General features: G+C 40.6%; 1 long non-coding RNA gene and 1 pseudogene across 2 annotated transcripts in view; one reads left to right on the forward strand and one right to left on the reverse strand.

The window, feature by feature from the left end:
* LOC109264448 (uncharacterized) overlaps nt 1–24,483 on the forward strand; it is a 107,983-nt gene that overhangs the window by 46,123 nt on the left and 37,377 nt on the right. Inside the window, exon 4 of one of the 2 annotated variants that reach the window (XR_008424840.1) lies at nt 17,729–17,858. The exons of the other annotated variant lie outside the window; for it this stretch is intronic. This is a non-coding gene — a long non-coding RNA (uncharacterized LOC109264448). Of the gene's footprint in view, nt 1–17,728; nt 17,859–24,483 lie in introns of those variants that run through there. 2 annotated transcript variants of the gene reach the window in all.
* Nucleotides 8,081–8,921, reverse strand: LOC109264446 (nascent polypeptide-associated complex subunit alpha-like; annotated as a pseudogene).

The raw sequence follows: 24,483 nt of genomic DNA on the forward strand, positions 1-24,483 counted from the left end.
TGCTGCACCCGGTCTCTCCCATGCCACTTTTCATCCAGGAATCTTCCCATCAGACCAGGATTAGAATGAGGATGAATATCCAGAGGCCCATTGTTGGCCCCAAAGGACCTCGGAGATCAAAGTGTGTCTGGAGAGTGGGATCTGGGACCTGTCTCAGGTGGACCAGGGGTCAGCTTGAGCTCTGGCTTCCTGCTGGGCTGGCAGGGAGGGCAGGCCAAACAGGTTTATTCAGAGGCTGGGAGGACCACCACTCACTGAATGCCTGTCCCCTTCTTGCTTGGAGGTGGGGACAAACCATAGGCTCAGCATGCAAGTCTCCTGGGCCTGGTCTGGGAACACTACGTACTACGTGGCATGAGGGTGAGGTCACAGGGAAGACTGTCAGGAAAGGACCAAAGAAGGCTCACTGCAGCCCTCCTTCATATGGGCCTTAGCAGATTCTTAGTCATGTACATATATGTAAACAAAGAATAGGAGCATTTATTGATTTTAGGTGAATCCTCCTAAATTGAGATGTCCCCTGAACACCAGTATGACATGTCCCCTGAACACCCCTGAGGACTCTCTGGATTGCAAGTGGCAAAAACAAAACGAAAACAAGTTGCAGCAAGACAGGGAATGTATTGGCTCACCTGCTGTGAAGGCTGAAGGTAACAAGGCTTCAGGCTTGACTGGATCCAGGGACCTGAAGATGCCATCAGACTTGTCATTAGCGGGCTGCACTGCCCTGTTTGGCATCATTTGCTCCTCCAGTAAGTTGTTTTTTCAGGTAGCAGCCACCAAGTCACTAGGAGCTCTGGGGTCCTAGCCTTATAATTCTCAATCTGAAAGGAATGGACACTATCTCTCTTTCAGAATAAATATATAAAATCCCGGGGAAGGACTCTGATTGCCTAGGTCACATGCCTGTCCTGAGCCAATCTTTATAGGCAGGAAGACCGGGTAGAATGATTGGCCAGGCCTGGGTCAGGTTCTAGTGGCCAGCTACCTCCCAGGCATCCATGGGCAGAAAGCAGTATAACAAAGCTTTAAAGGATGGGAATGAGCAAGTCAGGAATTGAAGGCATGCTGTCTTCTGGGTCTGTCTGGTGTTTTGTATCTGCTTCTTTTTGCCCACTTCCTCATTTCTCTGCTTTTCTTTGAGGATCAGCTTCCCCACCACCCCCCCTTCTCTTCAGCATCTACAATGGCACAAAATGGCTGCCTCAACCCCAAATATTAGTAACTTTTAGAAGTCTGATACCACCTGTGGCTGAGTTCAAATTTTCAAGGAAGAGAGAATCTGATTTGTTGCAGGCATAGGTGTTCACTACTGGACCATTCAGCTGGTCCATACACACATGGCCTCTGCGGTCTTCCCCTTGAGCAGGCCTGGTAGGAGCAGTAACTCAGAGAAGAGAGCTGTGGGTGTAGCAGGCGTTTCAGAACAAGGTGTTGTGCTCATCCCAGGTGATCCAAAGAAGGGCAGAGCATGGCACCATCCCTGCCCTCAAGTAGCTTTAAGGATAGCTGGGCAGGCAAGATGTTCATTTGGGCCAGGGGTCCTAGGACCTTGGAGAAGGGCAAGGGCATTGTGGGCCAGGACAATCAGAACAAACTTGTCCTAGAGGTGGCGGGAACAGAGCTGGCCTCTCCAGGTGGGCAGAAAGGAAAGGACAAGATACTCCAGGGCATGGAGCAGATGTTCTCTTCCTCACACCTGAGCTGGCTCACATAAACCAATATGCAAATGCGCTTAAAGTGTCATGTTCACGATTGAGCCTTTCCTCAAAGCGTGGGCTCTACAGAGTAGGTTTCTATGTGCCTCTCCACCTCCTCCCCCCAGGTTCCAGCCGGGGTCCTTATAACACCCTTGGTCCCTGGATGCCCAGGAAGTGACCCTCCCTCTCTGCCACTCACCATCTCTGGACCTGTGTGTGGAAGTTGCAGGGAGTTAGTTTTTCATGACTTCTTGGAAAGTCAAGGAAATTGTCTCTCCCCAAAAGACAAGAAAGAGAGAAAGAGAGGAAGGGGGGGAAGGGAGGAAAGAAAGGAAGCAAGCAAGCAAGCAAGCAAGCTGCAAGAATAAAAGGAAAATAACCGTTTGCATCTGGAGAAGGTAAAGAGACCTGCAAGAGGCCTGAGGTAGGGACTTCTACTCTTTTGTTGTGGATGAAGAAATAGAAGTACAGGGAAATTCTGGCCTTGCTCAGGTTCTCATGGTAGGACTGGAACCCTGCCTTCTCACTGCCCCTGGCCCAGGGCTCTTTCCATGAGCCCTTGGTGGCCAGTGGCGGTGGGGTGGGGTGGGGGCCCTGACAGGGGTAATCTGGTGGGGAGGCGGGACATGCAGAAATGCCTCACCTTTACAAGGTGGGAGTAGAGGCTCAGCCCAGGAAAGTGCAGCCAAAACCAAGTTCTCTTGGGAGCCCTGCGGGATCCAAAAAGTGGCTAAGAGGTCACAGGTTGCTCCTCAGGGAACTGGGCCAAGGACCATCCAATAGGCGTTATCTGGGCAGATGCCATTTCCTGTTGGAGGAAAAGGAAGAGATCTTTGTGTTTTTCTGCTGTTTTCCCCTTTCAGGCAGATCAGAAACCAGATCGAGTCAGATAAACCCAGTAGAGAAGAAAGAGGCAGTGGCTGGCACGTAGAGAAAGGTCCCTTGCCAAAGTGACACAGGAAGACACCCAGAGAAACCCTCCCCTGGCAGAGGAGGGAGAAGGGCTTCATGTGGGTCTCACTGTAGACTTTTAATACGATTTCCAAATGAAGTTTTACATGCAGTGACTGTGTTACTGTTTTGCATCTGGTTGAGAGCGACAGATTGTTAACCGTGAACTTAAAGACTTCACACTTCTTCATTGTTTCAGCAGGGGCGGCCTCACCAAATGGAAGTGGCCCCAACCTCACTTGACCTCTGCGAGGCCCCAAAGGCTGTCTCGGAGGGCCTGGGACGGACAGGAGGAGGCAGAGGAGGGGGAGGGGAGCTGGGGAAGGCAGCTAGGGGAGAGAAGCTGGGAGAAGCGGGGAGGAGGGGTGCGGGGAGTCCGGAGGGAGGACGCCGAGGGAGACCGGCGGGAGCGCGCGAGGGGAGAGGGCAAGGTGACCGCGGGTATCAGTGAGGGGCCAGTTGTCAGGGTTCTATCTGCGCCGTGATTGATGGGAGCCTGGGTTTTTCTGTCAGCCTGTCACGGCGCAGGAATGTTTAATGTTCTCATTATTGGTTACGCTGTTGTGTATATTTCTCTGTCAGCACCGCGGACCCAGCTGAACTGGCAGAGCACTTCAAAGGCCTGCGGGTCATTCATCATCCCCATGACGCTCCGGCAAATGCTCAGCTTCAGCTCCGCGCCAGGGATTTGTTATGACTTGCGAGCCGGCTGACAGACAGGACGGTGGCGGCCGCGGGAGGGGGACGCGCGGGAGGGAGGCGCGCAGCCCTTTTGTCACTCTGGGCGAGCGGCAGCGCCCAGCGCCCGGACTCGGGCTGGGGCGGGGGTGGGGGGGTGGGGTGGGGGGAGGCCGGGCTGCCCCGCGGGGGTGGGGACGGTGGCGCGCCCGGGCTGGGGTCCCGGGACACCCCCCCACCCCCCCAGACTCTCCCCAGCGGGCCCAGCGGGCCCAGCCGGCGCCCTCGCCCTCCCGTCCCACCCTCCTCCTCTCGGCTGGCGGTGGCGTCTCCGAAAGTTGTGCTGAAAACCCAGAGGTTGGGGAAAAAAGCGAAACTTGCAACCGTCCAGGGCCCGAGGAGGGGCGGGCCGGGGGGGAGGGGAGAGCCGCAGAATATCGGAGCTTTGTTTCCTTTCCCAGGCCGTGACATGATTAATCGTTTTCTTCTGATCTAATTTTGGAACATGAAAAACAGCACATTTGTCTTGAAGAAAAATGATGTGCCGAACTGCGCAGATGGAAATTTCGAGCAATGAGAAAGATTAAAGTGAAACCCCACTCCTTAGACCTAATCATGAGTTGTAGATTATTCTGTCGGCCCAGCCAGATGGTAGCTCTGATTCCACAGCCCCTTCTTATATTAATGAATACTAGACTGTTATATTTGACTTAGGTAAGTGAAATGTCTATCAGAGCTAATGGACTGCCAGCCAGCATAACACATGTTGTACCGCTAAGGGTCCTTGCTGCATTTTTCATGTTTTATACTAATGTAGAACATTTTGTTTCCTACTGTTTTTCATCATTGTCACTGTTTGCTAAATATTTTCACATGGAAGGGGGGGGAGGGAGACAAAGTCATGAGGAAAAAGAACCCCCCTCCAAACTTGTGTCCAAAGCTAATTTCCTCCCGTTGGGCTTGGCTATAACTCTACAAGTAAAACAGTCACCCCAAGCAATGCGTACAGGAACTCAATAGTAACGTGATTAAGTTCCTAGTCAACAAGACTACACTGGACTGTATGTTAACAAACCTAATTATAGCCCTGTGGTGATAAATTGGGCCAGGGCCCTTGCTGCACATCTCTGAGGTCATGTCTAGAAGAGCAGCTTGACCCTTGTCTCAGGGGAGAGAACTGTCCTGGAGAGGAGTCCCACGCTCAGCTTGGAGGAGGGGCTGTACTGACGCAGTAGTCTAGTGACTCGGGAGGGTGGGCACATGCCAGGACACATTGCAGAGCAGAAGGTCAGAGGTATAAGCAACCAGGCATTAGGCTGTCCTGGATGAGGCTGGAAGGGTGGTGGCTTCAGAGCCATTGGTGCCATCTGTGTTGTGAGCAGTATCAGGATGCCTGAGAGGAGAGCGTGCTGTTCCCAGTCCACTGGTTCCATGTAGGCCTCTGGAACTGGTGGCTCACTTTCTCTGTGCCCAGTGGAGGGTGGCTCAGACCCTCTTCCTTTTTCCAGATAGCTGGGCTGTGCACCGGTGAGGTCCCAAACAGCTTGTTGTTCAAGAGGAAATCCTGAGCTACTTGTTTGTGAAGGACCCAAGCCTGGGTGGGAGTCGTGTCCTGGAGAAAATGAGTCCTGGAGATGGAATCTGAAAGCTGTTTGGGACAGATAAGATGGAGGCGGTTGAGAGATATCTTCAAAGGGTAGTGTTTTGGGAAAAAAAAAAAAAAAGGAAAGAAATAGAGAAGAGAGAGCTATACAAGAAAACACATGAGAGAGAGGCGGGGGAAGAGAAAGGGGGAGGGAGGAAGGGAGAGAGGGAAAGAAGGAAGAGAGGAATGCAGAGAAAGCGAGAGACATTGAGGCAAGGAAGTGTAAATACCAACAGAGAAGAGAGCCCACGAATTCAGATTCTTCTTGCTCTAGCCAAAATGAACTCCCTAAAAAGCAAATTTAACCCCTGCTTAAAATTCTGTTGGCTGTGATTCTTGCAGGAGTCAGTTCAAATGTCTTGGCTGTGAATGGGTGACCCTTTTCCATCGACTCCAAGCTTACCTCTGTGGCCTCATCTCTCTCCTGTCCCTAACTATGAACCCTGCACTTCTGCCACATGAGCCTTCTCAGGCTTCCAAAGAATGCTAGGCTCTTTCACAACAATGTACTTTGTCCCACTTCCTTCCATTCCTTCTCTGGCAAACTTCTACTCATCCTTCAAGACCCAGCTCCCAGCTGTCCTCCTCTGCCATACTTTCTTCACATTCCCCAGGGAATCGTTTCGTAGTAGGGCCCCCATCGCTTTTTATCCAGATCCCTATGAAAATGTGGGCTGAGCTGCGCTGAAAAATGTCTGTGTTTGCAAACCTTTCCCTGTGCCCCTTCTTTCCTCTACAACTATTCCTCTGTTCGTTCATTTGTTCACACATTCAAGCAATACATATTGAGGACCTACTCTATTACCAGGTATTGTTCCAGGCACTGGGGATTCAGCCATATACAAAATTCCCAGCCTTCTTGGAGCTGCTATTTTGGTACTATGTGTGTGGGTGTATTAGTGAGTCTTCTTCATAGTAAGAAACACATTTGTTTAGGCCAGCTCTAATAGTGGAGGTTATTATAAAACAGAGGCAATAAAGGGGCAGAAATCTCATGGGGACCCAAGAATAACTGTACAACTTCTGAACAACCTCTCAGCTTCTGTAACTCATAATTGGGTCATGTGTGGCCCTTCCCAGGTGCTAATGTCTTTTTTTAAACTTTTTATTGTGATACAATATACAAGCAGAAAACTGCACGTCATAATATAGCTCAATGAATTTTCACAAACTGTAACCCACAGTGAGATCAAGAAACAGAACATTTAGCCCTCCAGTGCCCCTCTTGTCATCCTTCTTTATTTCATTTTTAAGTTAACTTCCCACCCCAACTTTCCCCCAGTATTTACTATGACATTTTGGTTTCTGTTTTCAGTGGGCTTGTTTTTCTGAACAGCTTTACCAAAGTCAAGTTTACATACCATAAAATCATCCATTGTATGGAATATTACTCAGCCATAAAAAGAATGAAATCTTGCCATCTGCAATAACATGGATGGACCTTGAGGTAGCGTACTATGTGAAAGAAGGCAGACTGAGAAAGACAAATACCATATGGTTTCACCTATATGTGGAATCTAACAAACAAAACAAAGAAACAGATTCATAAATACAGAGAACAAACTGGTGGTTGCCAAAGGGGAGGCGAGGAAACGGTGAGATAGGTGAAGGGGATTAAGAGGTACAAACTTCCAGTTACAAAACAAGTCACGGAGAGAAAAGTACAGCATAGGGAATACAGTCAATAATATCATAATAACGCTGTATAGTGACAGATGGTGACTACACTTTTTGTGGTATTGAGTAATGTACAGAATTGTCAAACCAATATGCTGTACACCTGAAACTAATATAACATTGTATGTCAACTATACTTTAATAAAATATCACCCATTATAAGTGAACAAGCCAATAATTTTTAGTAAACTTACGGTGTTGTGCAATCATTACTGCAATCCAGTTTTAGAACATTTCCCTCATCCCCCCAAATTCTCTTGGGCCCATTTTCAGTCAAAACCAAGTTCCAGCCCCAACCCTCAGTAACCAGCTTTTACATTTAGGTTCTATGATCTATTTGAAAAATATATATATAATAACTTTTTTGAGATATAATTCACATGCCATAAATTCCCCATCCTTTACAAAGGTAAAATTCAGTGGCTTTAACATATTACAAACTTGTATAAATATCACCACTGTCTAATTCCAGAATATTTCATCACCCAAAAAAGAAACCCACACCCATAAACAATCACTGCCCATTCCTCTCTCCCCCAATGCCTAGCAATCATGAATCTACTTTCTCTCTCTACAGATTTGCCTATGCTAAACATTCCATAGGAATGGAATCATTCAATATGAGGCCCTTTGTACCTGACTCGTTTCACAGATTTAGTGTTTTCGAGAATAATCTATGTTGTAGCGCATGTGAGAACCTCATTTCTTTTTCACGGCCTAATAATATTCCTATATTACTCTGGGTTTATAGCATCTTGTTTATCCATTCCCCGCTGATAGAGATTTGGGTTGTTTCCACTTTCCGGCAATTATACTGGTATGAATATTTATGTACAAGGTCTAGTGTGCATGTATGTTCTCAATTCTCTTCGATATGTATCTAGGAGTAAGTAGCATTGCTAAGTCATATGCTAACTCCACATTTAACTTTTTGACTGTGATCCATTTGAAGTTAATTTTTGTTTATGGTATGAGGTAAGAGTCTAAGTTCATGTGGATATCCAATTGTCCCAGGATACATTTTTTTAACTTTACTTTTTAAGTTTATTTATTTATTTTTTAAGTTTGTTTGTTTGTTTGTTTGTTTATTATTTACTGTTAGCGTGGAGCTCAATGCAGGGCTTGAACTCACGAACCATGAGATCATGACCTGAGCCGAAGTTGGCTGCTTAACCAACTGAGCCACCCAGGTGCCCCTCAGCATTAACTTTTTAAAAAAATATAAATTAGCACTGGATGGGTCAAAAGTTTTTCCTGCAACTACTGAGGTATTAAAATCTCTATTATTGTTGGGCACCTGGGTGGCTTAGTTGGTTAAGTGTCTGACTTTGGCTCAGGTCATGATCTCATGGTTTGTGTGTTCAAGCCCCACATCAGGCTCTGTGCTGACAGCTCAGAGCCTGGAGCCCACTTTGTTTTTGTTTGTTTGTTTGCTTTTTGTTTTTTCCAACAAGAAGCCATAACTTTATTAATGATAGAAACAGTACAAATTTCAAACCAAGCTGCAGTTATTCTTTTGAAACACCAAAAAAGGGTCCTCCTTTTCAGACAGTTACATTGTTAATTCCATAATAGCATTTACAATATCATTACTGTTGTTCTTCAGGGCTCGGAACTGCCTTTGCTCTTGATACATTTGCTTGTGACGTGACCAGTTCTACGTCCTTAACCTCTACACCTGTTTCATCAACCTCTTCCTCTTCACTCTCTTCTTGTACAGTTGGAGTCTGTGTCTTTCCTTGAATGTTTGAGACAGCTTCACCTTGAACTTTGAATTTCTCAGCAGCTGCTAGTTGCGCCTGCTGAGATAAATCCTCCATCTTGGCTTCCCCAAAAACTATGTAGGTATCTGAAGCTGGGCTCTTGTAGACATCTGGTTTTGTGATGACAAAGAGGATAGTGACTCTTATAACCCCTGTAACCTGTTGAAGACCTAGTTTAGACATAGCCTTCCATGCCTTCTATTCACTCCGGCTCTGTTTTGCTTTACTGACTGGTTTTTCATGGATTTCAGCTGCTGCTGCCAGCTGGGCTTGTTGGGTGGTTGCCTGTGTGGAATCCTGTTCCTCAAGCTCTGGTACTGATTCATCACTGTCGGATTCTGTTCCAGACCCTGTCTCAGCCTGGGGCTGTGGCAACTCCTGCTCTGTAGCAGGAATGGTTTCTGTGGCTTCACCAGGCATTTTGTGGGGGGAACGCGGAACCAAAATGGCGGCAGAAAGAGCGTGAGCGAGAGCGTGACCCACGCCTGTTGCAGAAGGAAGCCTGGTGGAGGGGCGCCTGGAGCCCACTTTGGATTCTGTGTCTCCCTCTCTCTCTGCCCCTCCCATGCTTGCTCTCTGTCTCTCAAAAATAAATAAACATTAAAAAAATGTTTTAAATCTCTATTACTGTTTGTCTATTTCTCTTCGAAATTATCATGTGAGTTGTCCTTTATTCTTTTAGTATGGTGGACTATATTAATTTTTCTTCAAATACTAAACCAACCTTACATTTTTAGGATAAATACACTTAGTCATAGTGTGTAATCCTTTTTATATGTTGCCGAATTTGGGTTGCTAATGTTTTGTTAAGGATTCTTGCATCTATTTTCATGAGGGATATTGGTTTTCTTGTGTGTGTGTGTGTGTGTGTGTGTGTGTGTGTGTGTGTGTGTGTGTGGCATCTTTGTTTGGCTTTGATTTCTGGCTAAATCTGTCATCATAGAATGATTTGCAAGTATTCCCTCTTTCCACTATTTCTTGAGTTTGTGAAGGATTGGTTTTATTTCTTCTTTAAATATTTAATATTTGATTCACCAGTAAATCCATCTGGGCTTAGGCTTTTCTTTGTGGGAAAAAATTTAATTACTCATTCAACTTCATTTTTTGTCAGTTTATTCAGATTTTCAATTCTTTTTGAGTCAATTTTAGTAATTTGTGTACTTCCAGGAATTTTTTCCACTTTATCTTAGTTGTCTAATTTGATGGCATAAAGTTGTTCATGTATTCTCTTATAATCCTCTTAATTTCTGTAGTGTCAGTAATGATATACTTTCTTTATTCTTAATTTTGGTTATTTGTATTTTCTCTTTCACTTTCTAAATGGTAAGGCTAAGAGTTTTCCAATTTAGTTGACTTTTTCAAATAACCAACTTTTGGCTCTATTGATTTTCTATACTTTCTATTACATTGATTAATGTCCTAAGAATGTTATTTAATTTGCAAAATTTTGGCATTCTTCCTATTTCTTTGTTATGGATCTCTAATTTTGTCTTTTTGTGGTCAGGGAACATACTTTGTATTATTTCAATCTTTTTAAAGTTATAGACACCTGTTTTGTGCTCCAGGATATGATTTATCCTGGAGAATGCTCCATGTGCTTGAAAATAATGTTTATTCTGCAGTCTTTGGGTAGAGTGTTGTATAAATGTCAGTTAAGTCAAGTTGGTTGATAGCGTTATTCACACCTTATATGTCCTTTCTGACTTTCTAACTGGCTATTTGATCAATTATTAAGAGTGGAACGTTGAAATCTCCAATTATTATTGGGATTGTCTGTTTTTCCTTTCAATTACATCAGTTTTTTCTTTATGTATTCTGGGGTCTCTCTTGTTAAGAGCACAGACAAAAAATGTTACTTCCTGAGATATTAATATATTCCTGATATAGATATATAGATATAGATATAGATAGATACCTTTGTCATTATAAAAAATTTCCTCTTTATTTCTAGTACTTTTTCTTGTCTTAAAGTCTATTTTGTCTGATATTAATAATGTAGGCTCCCATTTAGTAAATTTGGTTATTAGTGAAAATTATCATGATATTTAAATATATAGAAGCTCTGCTAATTGACCTCCATTTAAAAATATTTTATATTCTCTCTGTAAAGCATATGAACTGATGCCCTCAGTACAATAAACACTTGTAACTGGTATGCTACTTTCCAGTACCAATTGTATTGTCTGCTTACTACAGATCAGTTGTGTATGTTCCTAAGTCTCTGTATGTTAGTTTTACTTTTATTTTTAATTACCTACTTTATTTAAATATAACATAAACTAATAAGATCTGACTATAACAAGAAATAAATTGGTTTTTCTATATTAAATAACTTGAATGTTTTGGACAAAAGTACCAAAAAAACTGTGTTGAGTGAGTGTGCATATGACAACTTAAAAATTTAAGGAAAAAATCACAAATATTCAGAAGGAATTTCCATATGTAAAGATGTAAAGAGTTCTGCTTAAATTCTCACTGTGTTCACAGTGTAGAATAGGCAGAGATGCTAAAACTTATCTGAAAAATTTTAAAGTAACCATGACAAAAATGCTTCAACAGGTTACTACAAACATATTTGAAACAAAGAAAGGTAGAAAGACTTAGCAAAGACATAGATGTAAAGAAGAACCAAATGGAAATATCAGAAGTAAAGAATACAATAACCAAAATAAAAAGCTCAGGGAGTGGGATCATCAGTGGAATGGAAGACAAAGCAAAGAATTAGTGGACAGACAGAGATGAGAACTTTAGATATCTTCAGATATGTCGGACTATAACAAAAGAGCTAACATTTGGGACATCAGAGTTCAGAAAGGAGAGGAGAAAGAGGGTTGGACTGAAAAAGTATGAAAAGGAGTAATGGTGAAAACCTTTCCGAATTTATCAAAAAACATAAACCTATAATTCAAGAAACTGGATGATTCCCAAACAGGATAAACCCAGAGACATCTATACTAAGGTGCATCATAACTGAACTACTGAAAACTAAATGTAAGGAAAACACTTGAAAGCAGGCAGATAAAAATGACACCTTACCTGAAGGGAAAAACAATCTGAATTATGGTGTATTCCTCATCAGAAAACATAAGGCCCAGAAAAGCAAGTGGCACAACATTTTCAACTGCTGAAAGTAAATAACTGTAATTAGTGTCCTATAGCCAGCAAAAATACCCTTCAGAAATAAAGAAAAAATGAAAACATTCTCTGATGAAGGAAAAATATGAGAATTTGTCACCAGAACTATCCTAAAGGAATGACAAAAGGAAATTCTCTAAACAGAAAGTAAATAATAAAATGAGGACCTTTAGAACAGGAAGAAGTAACAGTATGAAAAAATATGAGTAAGTATAATAGGTTTCTCTTCTTAATTTTTGTAAAATAATGTTTTAATGATTCAAACAATATTATAACACTGTCCTTTTTTTAAAGTCCCAACTTTTATTTTATTTATTTTTTTAATGTTTACTTTTGAGAGAGAGACTGCATGCACACACATGTGGAAGGGGCACAGAGAAAGGGAGGCAGAGGATCTGAAGTGGGCTCTGCTGACAGCAGAAAGCCTAATACAGGGCTCGAACTCACAAACCATGAGATCATGACCTGAGCTAAAGTTGGACACTTAAAACTGACTGAGCCACCCAGGTGCCCCTGTAATACTATCTTAGTGGTTCTGAATGAATATAGGGGGAATATTTAAAACAATTATATTATAAATGGGAGAGAATAAAGGAACATAAAGGGAGATAAAGCCTCTATTCTTCACTTGACCTGGGAAGGTGACATAGCTTGTGACAAGTTAAGTTTATATAATGTAATACCTACAGCAACCACAAAAAAAAAAGCTGTGCAAAGAGATATACTGAAAAATGCTATAGGTAAATCAAAATGGGATTTTTAAAAAGTCAGGTAACCTACAGGAAGGCATAAGAGAGAAAAGAGAAATGAAAAACAGAATGAAAAAACAGAAAAAAAATGGTAGCCTTAAGCCCTAGCATATCAACAATTACACTAAATGCAAACAATCTAAATACAATAATTAAAAAACAGAGATTTGCAGCATGGATTAAAAATCATCACTCTAGTATATGCTGCCTACACACACACACACACACACACACACACACACACACACACACGTCCCTTTAAATGTAATGATATAGCCAGATTGAAAATAATAGGCTGGAAAAAGTATTATATAAATATTAATCAAGAGAAAGCAGGAGTGACTAACATGAAATAGACCAACACCAATTACAACACCAATTACCACAATTTACTCAATATGAAACAGATATTTTGAATAGTCCTATAACTATTAAGGACATTGAATTAGTAATTTTAAAACTCCCAACTAAGAAATCTCCAGGTTCAGATGGTTTTACTGGAGAATTTTACAAAATGTTTAAAGAAGAATTAACACTAATTTTATATAATATTTTCTAGAAAATACATGAGGATGGCACACTTCCCAACTCATTTTGTGAAGCTAATTTTATGCTATTACTCAAACTCTACTAGGAACACTACAGATCAATGTCCCTCATGAATATAGATTTTAAAAATTCTTGAAAAAATTAGCATATAGAATCCAGCAATATGTTACAAGAATTATACACTATAACTACGTGGGGTTAATTGCAGGGATGCAAACCTGATTCAATATTTAAAAATCTGTCAATGTAATCTATCATATTAACAGAGTAAAGAAAAAAATCACATGATCCTATCAGTTGGCTACAGCAAAAGCTTTGACAAAATTCAACACCCATTCATGATTAAAAAAAAAAAGCTCTCAGAAAATAGGAATATATAACTTCCTCAACTTGATAAAGAGCAGCTACAAAACAAAAATCTACAACTGACATTATCATTAAGACTTCATTTTTTCCCTCGTAAATTAACAAGGCAAAGACGTTTGATTTATTTATTCAACATAGTCCTGGAAGTTCTATCCAGTGCAGTAAGACAAGTAAAGGAAACAAAAGGCTTACAGATTGGAAAATATTTTGGTACTACTGAGAAATAAAAACTTATATTCACACAAAAACCTTTATGCGAAACTTTATTCATAATAGCCAAACAAGGGGAAACAACCTAGATGTACTTCACTGGGAGAATAGTTAAACAACAATATCCTGTTATGGTATTGTGGTATAGTTTTGCAAGCTGTTACTAGTCAGAGAAACTGAGTAAAGGGTATGTAGGATCATGATGTATTATCTAAAGCAGAGTTTAATCTTTTTCTTAATGTTTATTATTTATTTTTGAGAGAGAGAGAAAGAGAGAGAGAGAGAGAGAGCGAGAGCGAGAGCATGAGTTGGGGAGGGGCAGAGAGAAAATAGAATCCCAAGCAAGCTCCGCACTGTCAGTGCAGAGCCTGACACAGGAGTCAAACTCGCGAACTGAACCATGAGATCATGACCTGAGCCAAAATCAAGAGTTGGACCCTTAATCGACTGAGCCACCTAGCAGAGTTTAATCTTAAAAAACTGGATTCTCTTAATCATCTCTATAAGTGTCAAATGTGATACTTAAGAAATTAATAAAACATTTATTCTCCACTTAAAAATCTATATCATTACTTATATATTCTACCAATTACTAAGGGAGATGTGTTAGAAATAATTCATTATGATTGGGAAGTGTGTGTTTTTCCTTTTAGGTCTGTCAATTTTTGATTTCTGTATTTTGAGTCTATATTGTTGCATGCAATAGAATTATTCAACCCTCTTGGTTGATTGAGCCTTTAATCACCATGGAGTGTCACTGTTTATATCTTATGATGCTTTTTGCCTTAAAGTCTACTTTGTCTGATTTTAGCATAGTGATGCTTTCTCTCTTTTGCTTGGTATTTGCATAGGATTTCCCTCTTATTCTTTTGCTTTAACATTTTCTGTATCCTAATTTTTAAAGGATATCTTATAAACACATATATGTTTCTATTTAATATAATATGAAAAATTTAATATTTTCATTGGAGTATCTTGTTCACTTACATTTATTTATTTATTTATTTATTTATTTTTATTTTTTAATATATGAAATTTACTGTCAAATTGGTTTCCATACAACACCCAGTGCTCATCCCAAAAGGTGTCCTCCTCAATACCCATCACCCACCCTGCCCTCCCTCCCACCCCCCATCAACCCTCAGTTTGTTCTCAGTTTTTAACAGTCTCTTATGCTTTGGCTCTCTCCCACTCTAACCTCTTTTTTTTTTTTTTTTTTTTTTTTCCTTCCCCTCCCCCATGGGTTTCTGTTATGTTTCTCAGGATCCACATAAGATTCACTTACATTTAATGTAACCACAAATATATTTGAGTTTATACCTGCCATTTTATTTGTTCTATTTTCACACACTCTATTCTTTTTTCTCTTGTTTCTTGCCATCTTTTAGATTAAACAAATATTTTCATTATTCAATTTTCTCTCTCTTTATCTTGTTAATTATAAATTTATTTTGCTATTATTTTTAGTAGTTGTCTTAGACCATTCAACATACATCTTTGATTTATCAAAGTATAATATTAAACAGTACTTTTACCACTTTCCATACCATGCAAGGACTTTAGAATACTTTAACTCCATTTACCACATCGAATTTTTATGCTATTATTTTCACATTCTACATATATTTTACACCTCACATGATATTATAATTTTTCTCTTGGATAAATACATAGGAGTAGGATTGGTGGGTCATGTGGTATGTGTATGTTTACTTCTTTAAGAAACTGCCAAATTGTTTTCCAAAGTGACTCTACCATTTTGTGTCTCCACCAGCAATATTTGAAGGTTCCAATTATGCCACATCTTCATCAGCACTTGGTATTGACGGTCTTTTAAATTTTAGCCTTTCCAATAGGTACAGAGTAGTATGGTGGGGTTTTAATTGGCTTATCCTTACTGAGCAATTATCTGTTCATGCACTTCTTAGCCATTCTTCCATCTTCTCTGGTGAAGTGTGTGTTCAGAATTTTTGGTACTTTAGAAATTGGTTGCTTGCTTTTTTTTGTGGTTGAATTCTAAGAGTTATGTATATATTCTGTAATAGGACTTTGTCAGAAATATGATTTGCAATTTTTTTCCAGTCCATGGCTCACTTTTGGATTCTCTTAACAATGTCTTTTGCAAAGCAAGATTTTTTAATTTTAATAAAGTTCAAATAAACATTATTTTCTTTGTGGATCATGCTTTTGTGGATTGTGCTTTTAGTATCTAGAATCTCTTTGCCTAACGAAGGGTCGTGAAGATTTTCTCCTGTATTTCTACTAGAAGTTTAGTAGTTTCACATGATACATTTAGGTTTATGATCCATTTTGAGTTAATTTAGAAAAAAACATTTTGTTTTATTGAGATATAAGTCACATACCATAAAATTAACTTTTTAAAAGGTATAATTAATTGGATTTTAGAATATTCACAAGGTTATGCAACGATCTCCACTAGCTAATTCCACTAGCTAATTCCAGAGCATGTCATCATCTGAAAAGGAAACACTGGAGCCTGTTAGCAGTCTTGGACCATCGCCCCTCATCCAGCCTTAGGCAACTACTAGTCTACTTTTTGTCCATATAGATTCCTTGACTTAGTGTAATATTTTCCAGGTTCATCCATTTTGTAGCAGGTATTAGTACTGCATTCCTTTTTATGGATTAATAATGTTTAATTATATGGATATATATACATTTTATTTATCCATTCATCATTCTATGGATATTTGGATTGTTTTCACTTGTTGGCTCTCATGAGTAATACTACTGTGAACACTGAACATTCATGTACAAGTGTTTGTGTGAACATATACATTCAGTTATCTTGGGTATGTAGCTAGGAGTAGTTGAATTAATTTTTATATAAGGTGGGAGGCATGGGTTGGGATTTTTGTTTTGTTTTGTTTTGTTTTTGTATACGGACGTCTAATTAATCCAGCACCATTTACTGAAATAGCTATCCTTTCTCCATTGGATTGTCTTTGACTTTTGTCAAAAATCTGTTGATTTTTAGATTCTGTTTTGTTCCATTTGTCTGTGTCTTTTTGCTAATACCACATTTTTTTTTTTTTTTTTTTTTTTTTTTACTATTTATTCTTTTTTGAGAGAGAGACAGAGCACGAGTTGGGGAGTGGCAGAGAGAGAGGGAAACACAGAATCTGAAGCAGGCTCCAGGCTCTGAGCTGTCAGCTCAGAGCCCAATGCGGGACTCCAACTCACTGACCATGAGATCATGACCTGAGCCGAAGTTGGACGCTTAACTGACTGAACCCCCAGGCACCCCCAGTCTGTATTTTTTTTACTGACCTATCAGTAGATAGGTTTCTAGTCCTCTCTTTAGCTGTGTCGTTTTTGCTGTCAAACTCATCTATCCAGTTCTTAATTTCAATTATTATATTTTTGTTTTAAAATTTCTACTTCAGGGGCACCTGAGTGGCTCAGCTGGTTAAGTATCCAACTGTTCATTTCAGCTCAGGTCATGATCTCATGGTCGTGAGATAGAGCTCTGCATAAGGCTCTGTGCTGAGGCTGGAGGCTGCTTGGGATTCTCTCTCTCCCTACCCCTTCCCCATCTTTCTCTTAAAGTAAATAAACATTAAAAAGAAATAAAATTTCTACTTGATTTTTTTCTACTTGATTTTTTTTTTTTTTGGATAGATTCCAGTTTTTCACCAAAATTCTCTACTTGTAATTTGCTTTCTGAAATGTATTGGTGACATTGTATCTGATAATTCCCATATGAATCACCTGTAAATCTTTTTTATTATTTGGTTTTTCTCTGGTTTTTGTTCACTTGGGCTTGTCTCCTGGTAAGTCTGTAACTTTTGATTGAATGATTAACACTGTGGATAAAAAATTAAAGTGGAAGTTTGAGCTTGAATGTTACTTCTTCCAGAGAAGGCTTTCTTTTGTCTCAAGTCAGAGTCGGATCATCTTAATCTGATCTCAGATTGAGTTCAGGTTTCTGCTTCTGTGATGGTTCTATTTACGTATCCTAGAAGTAAGGTTAGCCCTCACTTTTAGGCTATAACTTATCAGGCATCCCAACTGAGAGCTGGGGTGTTTGCTAAGGTTCTTGACTTATGACAACCCAGAATTCTTTTTTTTTTTTTTAATCCTCAGTCCCAGGAGACTCCTGAATATCTACTCAGCTTCTGGGTCCCTCAGATATTTGCTTACAAATCTACAAATGCCTGCAAAAGAAAAATGTGGCCAGCTGTTAGGTTCACACGAGTATACTTCTTTTCTCTTGATATTCTTGGCCTCTCAAGTCTTCATTGTCCTGGAAACTTTTCTTTCTGTTGAAACTTGCTTTCCTAGCTGGGTGAAGATGTTGATATGATACAAGCTAATCCACCATATCCAGAAGCAAAATGGAGAGCATGGACCTTGGAACCCAAACTGTAGTATTCACATCTCACTTCCATCATTTATGTGCCTGGTGATCATGAACAAGGTATTAACTTTTTTGAGCCTTACTTTTCTTATCTCTAAAGTAGTAATGATAACAGTAGTTACCTTATAGGGGTATTGTAATGATTAACAAATGCACATATTTTTAAAATATATAATCTAATAAAATAAATATCTTAGAAGAGTGTCTGGAATCCAAAAATCCAAAAAATGCTGTAATTGTTATTTGCTGTTATTATTTTTACTTGGTCTCCTTTCCAATTACTATTATTTTCCCTTGTATTATGTCATTCACACATCCTTAATAGTTGGCACTGGCTAGTAGATGAAGTCCAAATTCTATATATGCAGTTCTCAGCCTCGGAGAAGTATTAGAATAACCTGTGGTACTTTTTAAACTCTTAAGCCCCAAGTTGAACCAGGCCAATTACATTAAAATTTTTGAGGTGGGATACAGATATCAATCAGTATTTTTAGAAGAGCCCCAGGTTATTCTAATGTTCAGTGAAGACTGAAAACCTCTATTTTACTTCCTAGCTTTCAAGGTCCCTTAGAGTAGGGCCCCAACCTATCTTTTTAAAGAATTGTATGCATGTATTTATTTTTATAAATTTTTAAATGTTTATTTATTTTTGAGAGAGAGAGAGAGAGACAGAGTGCGAGTGGGAGAGGGGCAAAGAGAGTTGGAGACACAGAATCTGATGCAGGCTCCAGGCCTCTGAGCTGTTAGCACAGAGCCTGACATAGGGCTCGAACCCATGACTGCGAGATCAGGACCTGCGCTAAGTTGGGCACTTAACTGACCACTTATTTATTTTTTTTGAGAGAGAGAGAGAGTGTGTGTGTGTGTGCATGAGCAGGGATGAGAAGCAGAGGGAGAGAGAGAAAACCTTAAGCAAGTTCCATACTTAGAGTGGAGCCTGACCTGGGGGCCCTTCCCCGCTTCCCAACATGGGCAATCTCTTGTAGCGTGCCAATCTACTCAAGGTACGGACTTTCACCTGCATAATCTCTTATATAAAGCATGAGGCTCAAAGGCTGATGTTTTTTCTCCTCCGCCTCCCTTCGTAGTGGAAGTGGACACCCAAGAATGTGCTTATGTCCTTGTGTCCTCCCTCCTGGCTTTTATCTCTTTACTGTAACTTGGATCTGTTTCATGGCAAGTTTTGATTTTTTTTTTTTTTTTTTTTGTTCTTTCCGCTTCTCCTTCCCAGACCTTCCTTTCACCTTTCCTTGTCCAAGACTAAGCCAGCCTCCACTTCTGCTTAGAAACACACTATTTATTTAACTGGCCTTGTCAACTGGTAGCATGGCACAGTAGCTAATTTCCAGTGATAGGGCTTGAGAAACCTTTCTGCCCTCAGGAGCCAACATTGATCAACATCGTGCTCATTCTTACCTCTACTCCTTTGTTTGTGCTTTGCTCTCTACCCAGAGTATCTCTTACCCTTCCCCTTTCTCTGCCAATTTTAAATCTCTCCAGTATTCATGTTTTACTTAGTCCATGAAGCCCACTCAACATCTCCAATGCACACTATTCTGCCATCTATGTCACATTCCTCCTGCTCACCTTGTCTATTCTACACTATTGTACCTCAAAATTATATACTGCCCTCCAATAGAGGACCTAGGGACACAGCAGGAATTTAATACTTAATATTTGCTTGTTAGACTCACGTGAAATTGATGGAAAGAAGCCTTAGCTCAAAATTCCCTAAATCGATTTCTCCTTTCCCCAAAATAATAATAACAACGACAACATCAAGAATTGGTAGGAATAAGGTAGAGAATCCCATTCATTCTCTCTTCCTGCATAACAAATTCTCACAGTTGTAGCAGCTTAAAACCACACCGTTTATTGTCTCACAGTTCCAGAGGTCATTAGGTCCAGGTGGCTTGGCTGGGTTCTCTGCTCAGGATCTCACAAGGTCAAAATCAAGATATTGGCCAGGCTGAGATCTTATTGGAGGCTCTGGGGAAGAATCAAGCTCATTCAGGTTTTGGCTATTTCAGGTCCTGGGAGTTTTAAGACTGAGGTCCCCTTCTTCTTGGGGGCTGGGATGGGATGGGGTGTCTCTCTCAGGTCCTTCCATGTGGCCCCCTCTATCTTAGCAACAGAAAAATTCCTCTAGGTTCAATTCCCCTCACACTTTGAATCTGATTTCTTTTTCTGCTACCAGTGGGAAAAAACTCATTGCTTTCATGTTTTTAAATTTAAGTTTATTTATTTATTTTGTGAGAGAGAGCAAGAAAGTATAAGCAGAGGAGGGGCAGAGAGGGGGGGTGAAGAGAGAATCCCAAGCAGGCTCCACACTGCTGGTGCAGAGCCAGACTTGGGGCTCGAACTCACGAACTGTGAGATCATGACCTGAGCCAAAATCAAGAGTCAGAACTGACCGAGCCACCCAGGTGCCCCTGAAAACTCATTGCTTTAAGAAAATCTCATCTGATGGGTTAAGCTTACAAGATTATCTCTGTATCTTAAGGTCAGCTGATTTGGTCTTTAATTATATCTGTAAAAGCCCTTCATAGCACCAGCACCTGGATTGGTGTTTGAATAACCAGGGGATGGAAATCTTGGAGAGCTATCTTCAGAGTTCTGCAGCAGTGATGGAGCAGGAAGCCAGACAACCAGTAAGAAAGCAACCGCTGAAATCCAATGGACCAATGCTTTGCAGAGTGAAAAGCACCTTAAGGATCAGCTAGTCCAGCCCTGTTTTTTGCCTGACGGGCAAAAAACTAAGACCCAGAGAGGGGAAAGGAATTCATAATTCATCTTCCACAAATCCACCCAAGGCCAGACACTGTATTAAATGTTTATGGAGAATATAGAGATAAATAAGATTCAGCATCTGCCTTTAGGATTTTACTACCCACATGCCCACGGCCCGTGGAATCTAGTTTTCCTTTAGAAAATAGCCTGTTTTTAGGGGCACCTGAGGGGCTTAGTCGGTTAAGCACTGACATCAGCTCAGGTCATGATCTCGCAGTTCCTGGGTTTGAGCCCCATGTTGGGCTCTGTGCTGACAGCTTAGAGCCTGGAGCCTTCCTTGGATTCTGTGTCTCCCTATCTCTCTTTCCCTCCCCTACTCACATTCTGTCTCTGTCTCTCGCTCAAAAATAAATAAACATTAAAAAAATTTTTTAATAAAAAAGAAAATAGCCTATTTAACCCTTGGAGACTCTAGAACTATGTACTAGAAAGGGACCTCAGAGATAAAATATTCCAATGTTTTCCCAAGTAGAACTGATAACTTTAGGTGACATGTAGACTAACATTTTAATTGTTTTTCTGGCAAATGACACTGTTTCCCCTGCATTACAGCGATGTAAAGGTTTTTTTTCTTCCTCCCTCTTTTCCTCTCTTTTTTCCTATCTTTACCTTGTGTGAAGACACCTACTGTGTGGAGACAATAGAATATGATGCTTAAAACATTTGGGCTGTGGAAATTAGAGAAAGCTGGATGTTGAGCCTGGGTTCTCCTACTTGGCAACGCTTGACTTAAACTCTGAGTCTCCTATTCTCATTAGTTAAGTAAAGATAAATATGTCATTACGGGGCGCCTGGGTGGCTCAGTCGGTTAAGCGGCCTACTTCGGCTCAGGTCATGATCTCGTAGTCCATGAGTTCAAGCCCCGTGTCGGGCTCTGTGCTGACAGCTCAGAGCCTGGAGCGTGTTTCAGATTCTGTGTCTCCCTCTTTCTCTGACCCTCCCCTGTTCATGCTCGCTCTCTCTCTCTCTCTCTGTCTCAAAAATAAATAAATGTTAAAAAAAAATTAAAAAAGAAAAAAAAAGATAAATATGTCATTTAAGTGATATCACGTGTGTAAAGTGCTTAACAGAGTGCTATCACTGTGTGAGGATTCAATAGGTTAACTATTATTAAAATGAGCTCTATTCTGGTTTACAGGGGAGGGGGGGGGGGCGGTTTCTGCTAAGGGCAGCCAGGCCTGGTTTTCCTTGATCTCTCTGGGAAGTGGGGAGCAGTGTTGGAGGGGGTTCTTGTACCTCTTCCTCTCCTCTTTTGAGGGCATGGAGAGGTGCCTCAGATGTGACACTTTTTAGGGGGAGAGAGGAAATGGATACAGAGAATAAAGGAGAATAATGCAGGGTGCCTGTGGGAATTATTCATTCTTTGGAGAAACAACAAACATGGATTGAGCACCAGCTCTTCCCTTCTGCGAAGGAGCAACTTCAGTAACCCCACCCCACCCCCACCCCTTGTGTCTCCACACCAAGCCTTCTCTCAAGTCATTCTTGACTCTTTCCCCCAGGAATTTGTCTCCCTCTCTTTATTCAGAGACTTGTTGAATCCTCTCCTCTAGGAAGGTTTTTTTTGGTTTTTGGTACTAAAAATTATTCAAGGTGGCTCTGTCAGAGGAGGGGAATGGAGCTAAGGATGGAGACTTTGGATGGTCAAAGGCGCCAGGTGACTTGGCAGTGGGTGAGGGAGGAGCATCAGAAAGAAGATGGGAGAGACTCAGAAAAACTTACTAGATCATGCCACCCAGGTTAGCCTCTGAATGTGCCGGAAACTGCTTAGTGTATGCCACCAGTGGAAGAAGTTTTAGGCATTGCAACATCCTGGTGGCAGAGGTATTTTGTCAAGAGCTAAAGAGAGAACCTACAGATAGGTGCCTATTCTGCCAGTACATGGGGCGGGCATCTGCCAGCAGTGAGACAATCCCCCTGAAGGGATACAGAGTTGGAAAGGAGACTGGGTGGGGGTGGGGTAAGGAAGGGGATTGGCGTGGTAGGGAACAGTTTTAAACATTTGGTGCTACTTAAGTTATGAGGTAAGTTATGTAGGTCTTTCATTTTTTTTAGATTTATTTATTTTGAGAGAGACAGAGAGAGAGTGAGTGGGGGAGGGGTGAGAGAGAGAATCCCAAGCAGGCTCTGTGCTGTCAGCACAGAGCCCCACACGGGGCTTGAACTCACAAAACTGTGAGATCCTGATCTGAGCGGAAAGCAACAGTCAGAGGCTTAACCAACTGAGCCCCCCAGGAGCCCCAGTCTTTATGAGCCAACTGACCATGTTTCTCCTGAGCCAATGCAGAAGCAGTTTGTGAGACTCTGTGATTCAGAATGCCTCTGAGCCACTTCCTCGCTTAGACAGGGAGCAAGAACAAATAACATGAGATTTAAAATAATAATAATTTTACACAACGCAGGAAAATAGGTCTTTCAACTCTACTGGTGGGAGTACAAATTTGCCCAGTCTTTTTTAAGGTATTTGGACAGTATGAATCAAAAGCCTTAAAAATGTTTATGCACTTTGACGCAGAAATTCTACTTCTAGGAACATATTCTAAAGAAATAGTTGGACAGTTGTACAAAGCTCTGTGAATAACGGCATTCATTATAGTTTTGTTCACAATAGTGGACAACTGAAAACAACCCAAATTTTCAGCAGTCATGGAGTAGATGTTAAATGGGGCTACCTTCATGGAATACTATGCAGCTATGAAAAAGACACTGCTGCTCCTCCATATTTATTCATATAGGAAGATGTTTATAACATTTCAAGTGTGAAAAGCAGGTCCCCAGAACTATATTCACTATGATCTTATTTTTATAGATAAAACTATAGCCATTTATTTCAGTAATTTTTTTTCTCCCAGACCATTATTTTATTGAAGATGACTTTATGCTGAGACTGCACCATGAGGAGGCCCAGTTTTACACAAGGTCACTGCCACAGAGCAGTTCATTACTAAGGTGTTGAGATAGAGGCAGAGTACATAAATTACTTTGCATAGTGTCTGACACATAGTAGGTGCTTAGAGGTAGAAAGTCTCTTAAACTGTTCAAGAGAATCTTTGTCTAGCATCTGACTTTGGTTCAGGTCATGATCTCTTGGTCCATGGGTTAGAGCACCGCCATCAGGCTCTGTGCTGACAGCTCAGAGCCTGGAGTCTGCTTTGGATTCTGTGTCTCACTCTCTCTCTGCCCCTCCCCTGCTCACACTCTGTCTCCCTCTCTTTCTCAAAAATAAATAAACATGAAAAAATTTTTAAAAAAACTGGCAGAGTTCTGTGGCCAGAAAGTATATAGTTGTTATGATCTCAATTTTGAAAAAAAAAAAACAAAAAACATCCACCCATACAAAAACTCTCTTAAGATATAAACAAACAAATAAAAACCCCAAAATGGTAACAGTGTTTAAGTAATGTTGGATTAAGGGGGTGATTTTTATGTCTGTTTTTGCTTTAATACACCCAACCCCATGTGATAGAACAGACTGTCTTTATTACTGTCTTTCTCTTCACTCAAAGTTAAAAAAAAAAAAAAGACTTTAATTACTGATATAAAGTAAAACAATTACTTGTTGGTTGGCTGAGAATTGTTAGAAATTAATAAATAGTTTGGAAATTATTTAGTAAATTCTAATTACTTAGCAAAAGTAATTAAAATATTTATAAGTGAACACCCATAAAACACCACCAAGAAAATACATTACTCAATAAATGGTTTAATTAGTATTTCATTACTAGAAATTAATCTCAGTAACCAAATATTACTACAAATTACATGTAGGATGGACAACTTATTTTACTGCTATTAATGATTTCAATTACGAAGTTTGTGCTAGTCTAATTCCCTCCTGCTTCTCCCACCCCCCTTCTGCACCCACCCAGGAGAGTTCTCACTTCCCACA

The sequence above is a fragment of the Panthera pardus genome, unplaced genomic scaffold (assembly GCF_024362965.1).
Source record: "Panthera pardus isolate Hobbes unplaced genomic scaffold, ASM2436296v1 HiC_scaffold_22, whole genome shotgun sequence".
In the NCBI taxonomy this organism is placed as follows: Eukaryota; Metazoa; Chordata; class Mammalia; order Carnivora; family Felidae; genus Panthera; species Panthera pardus.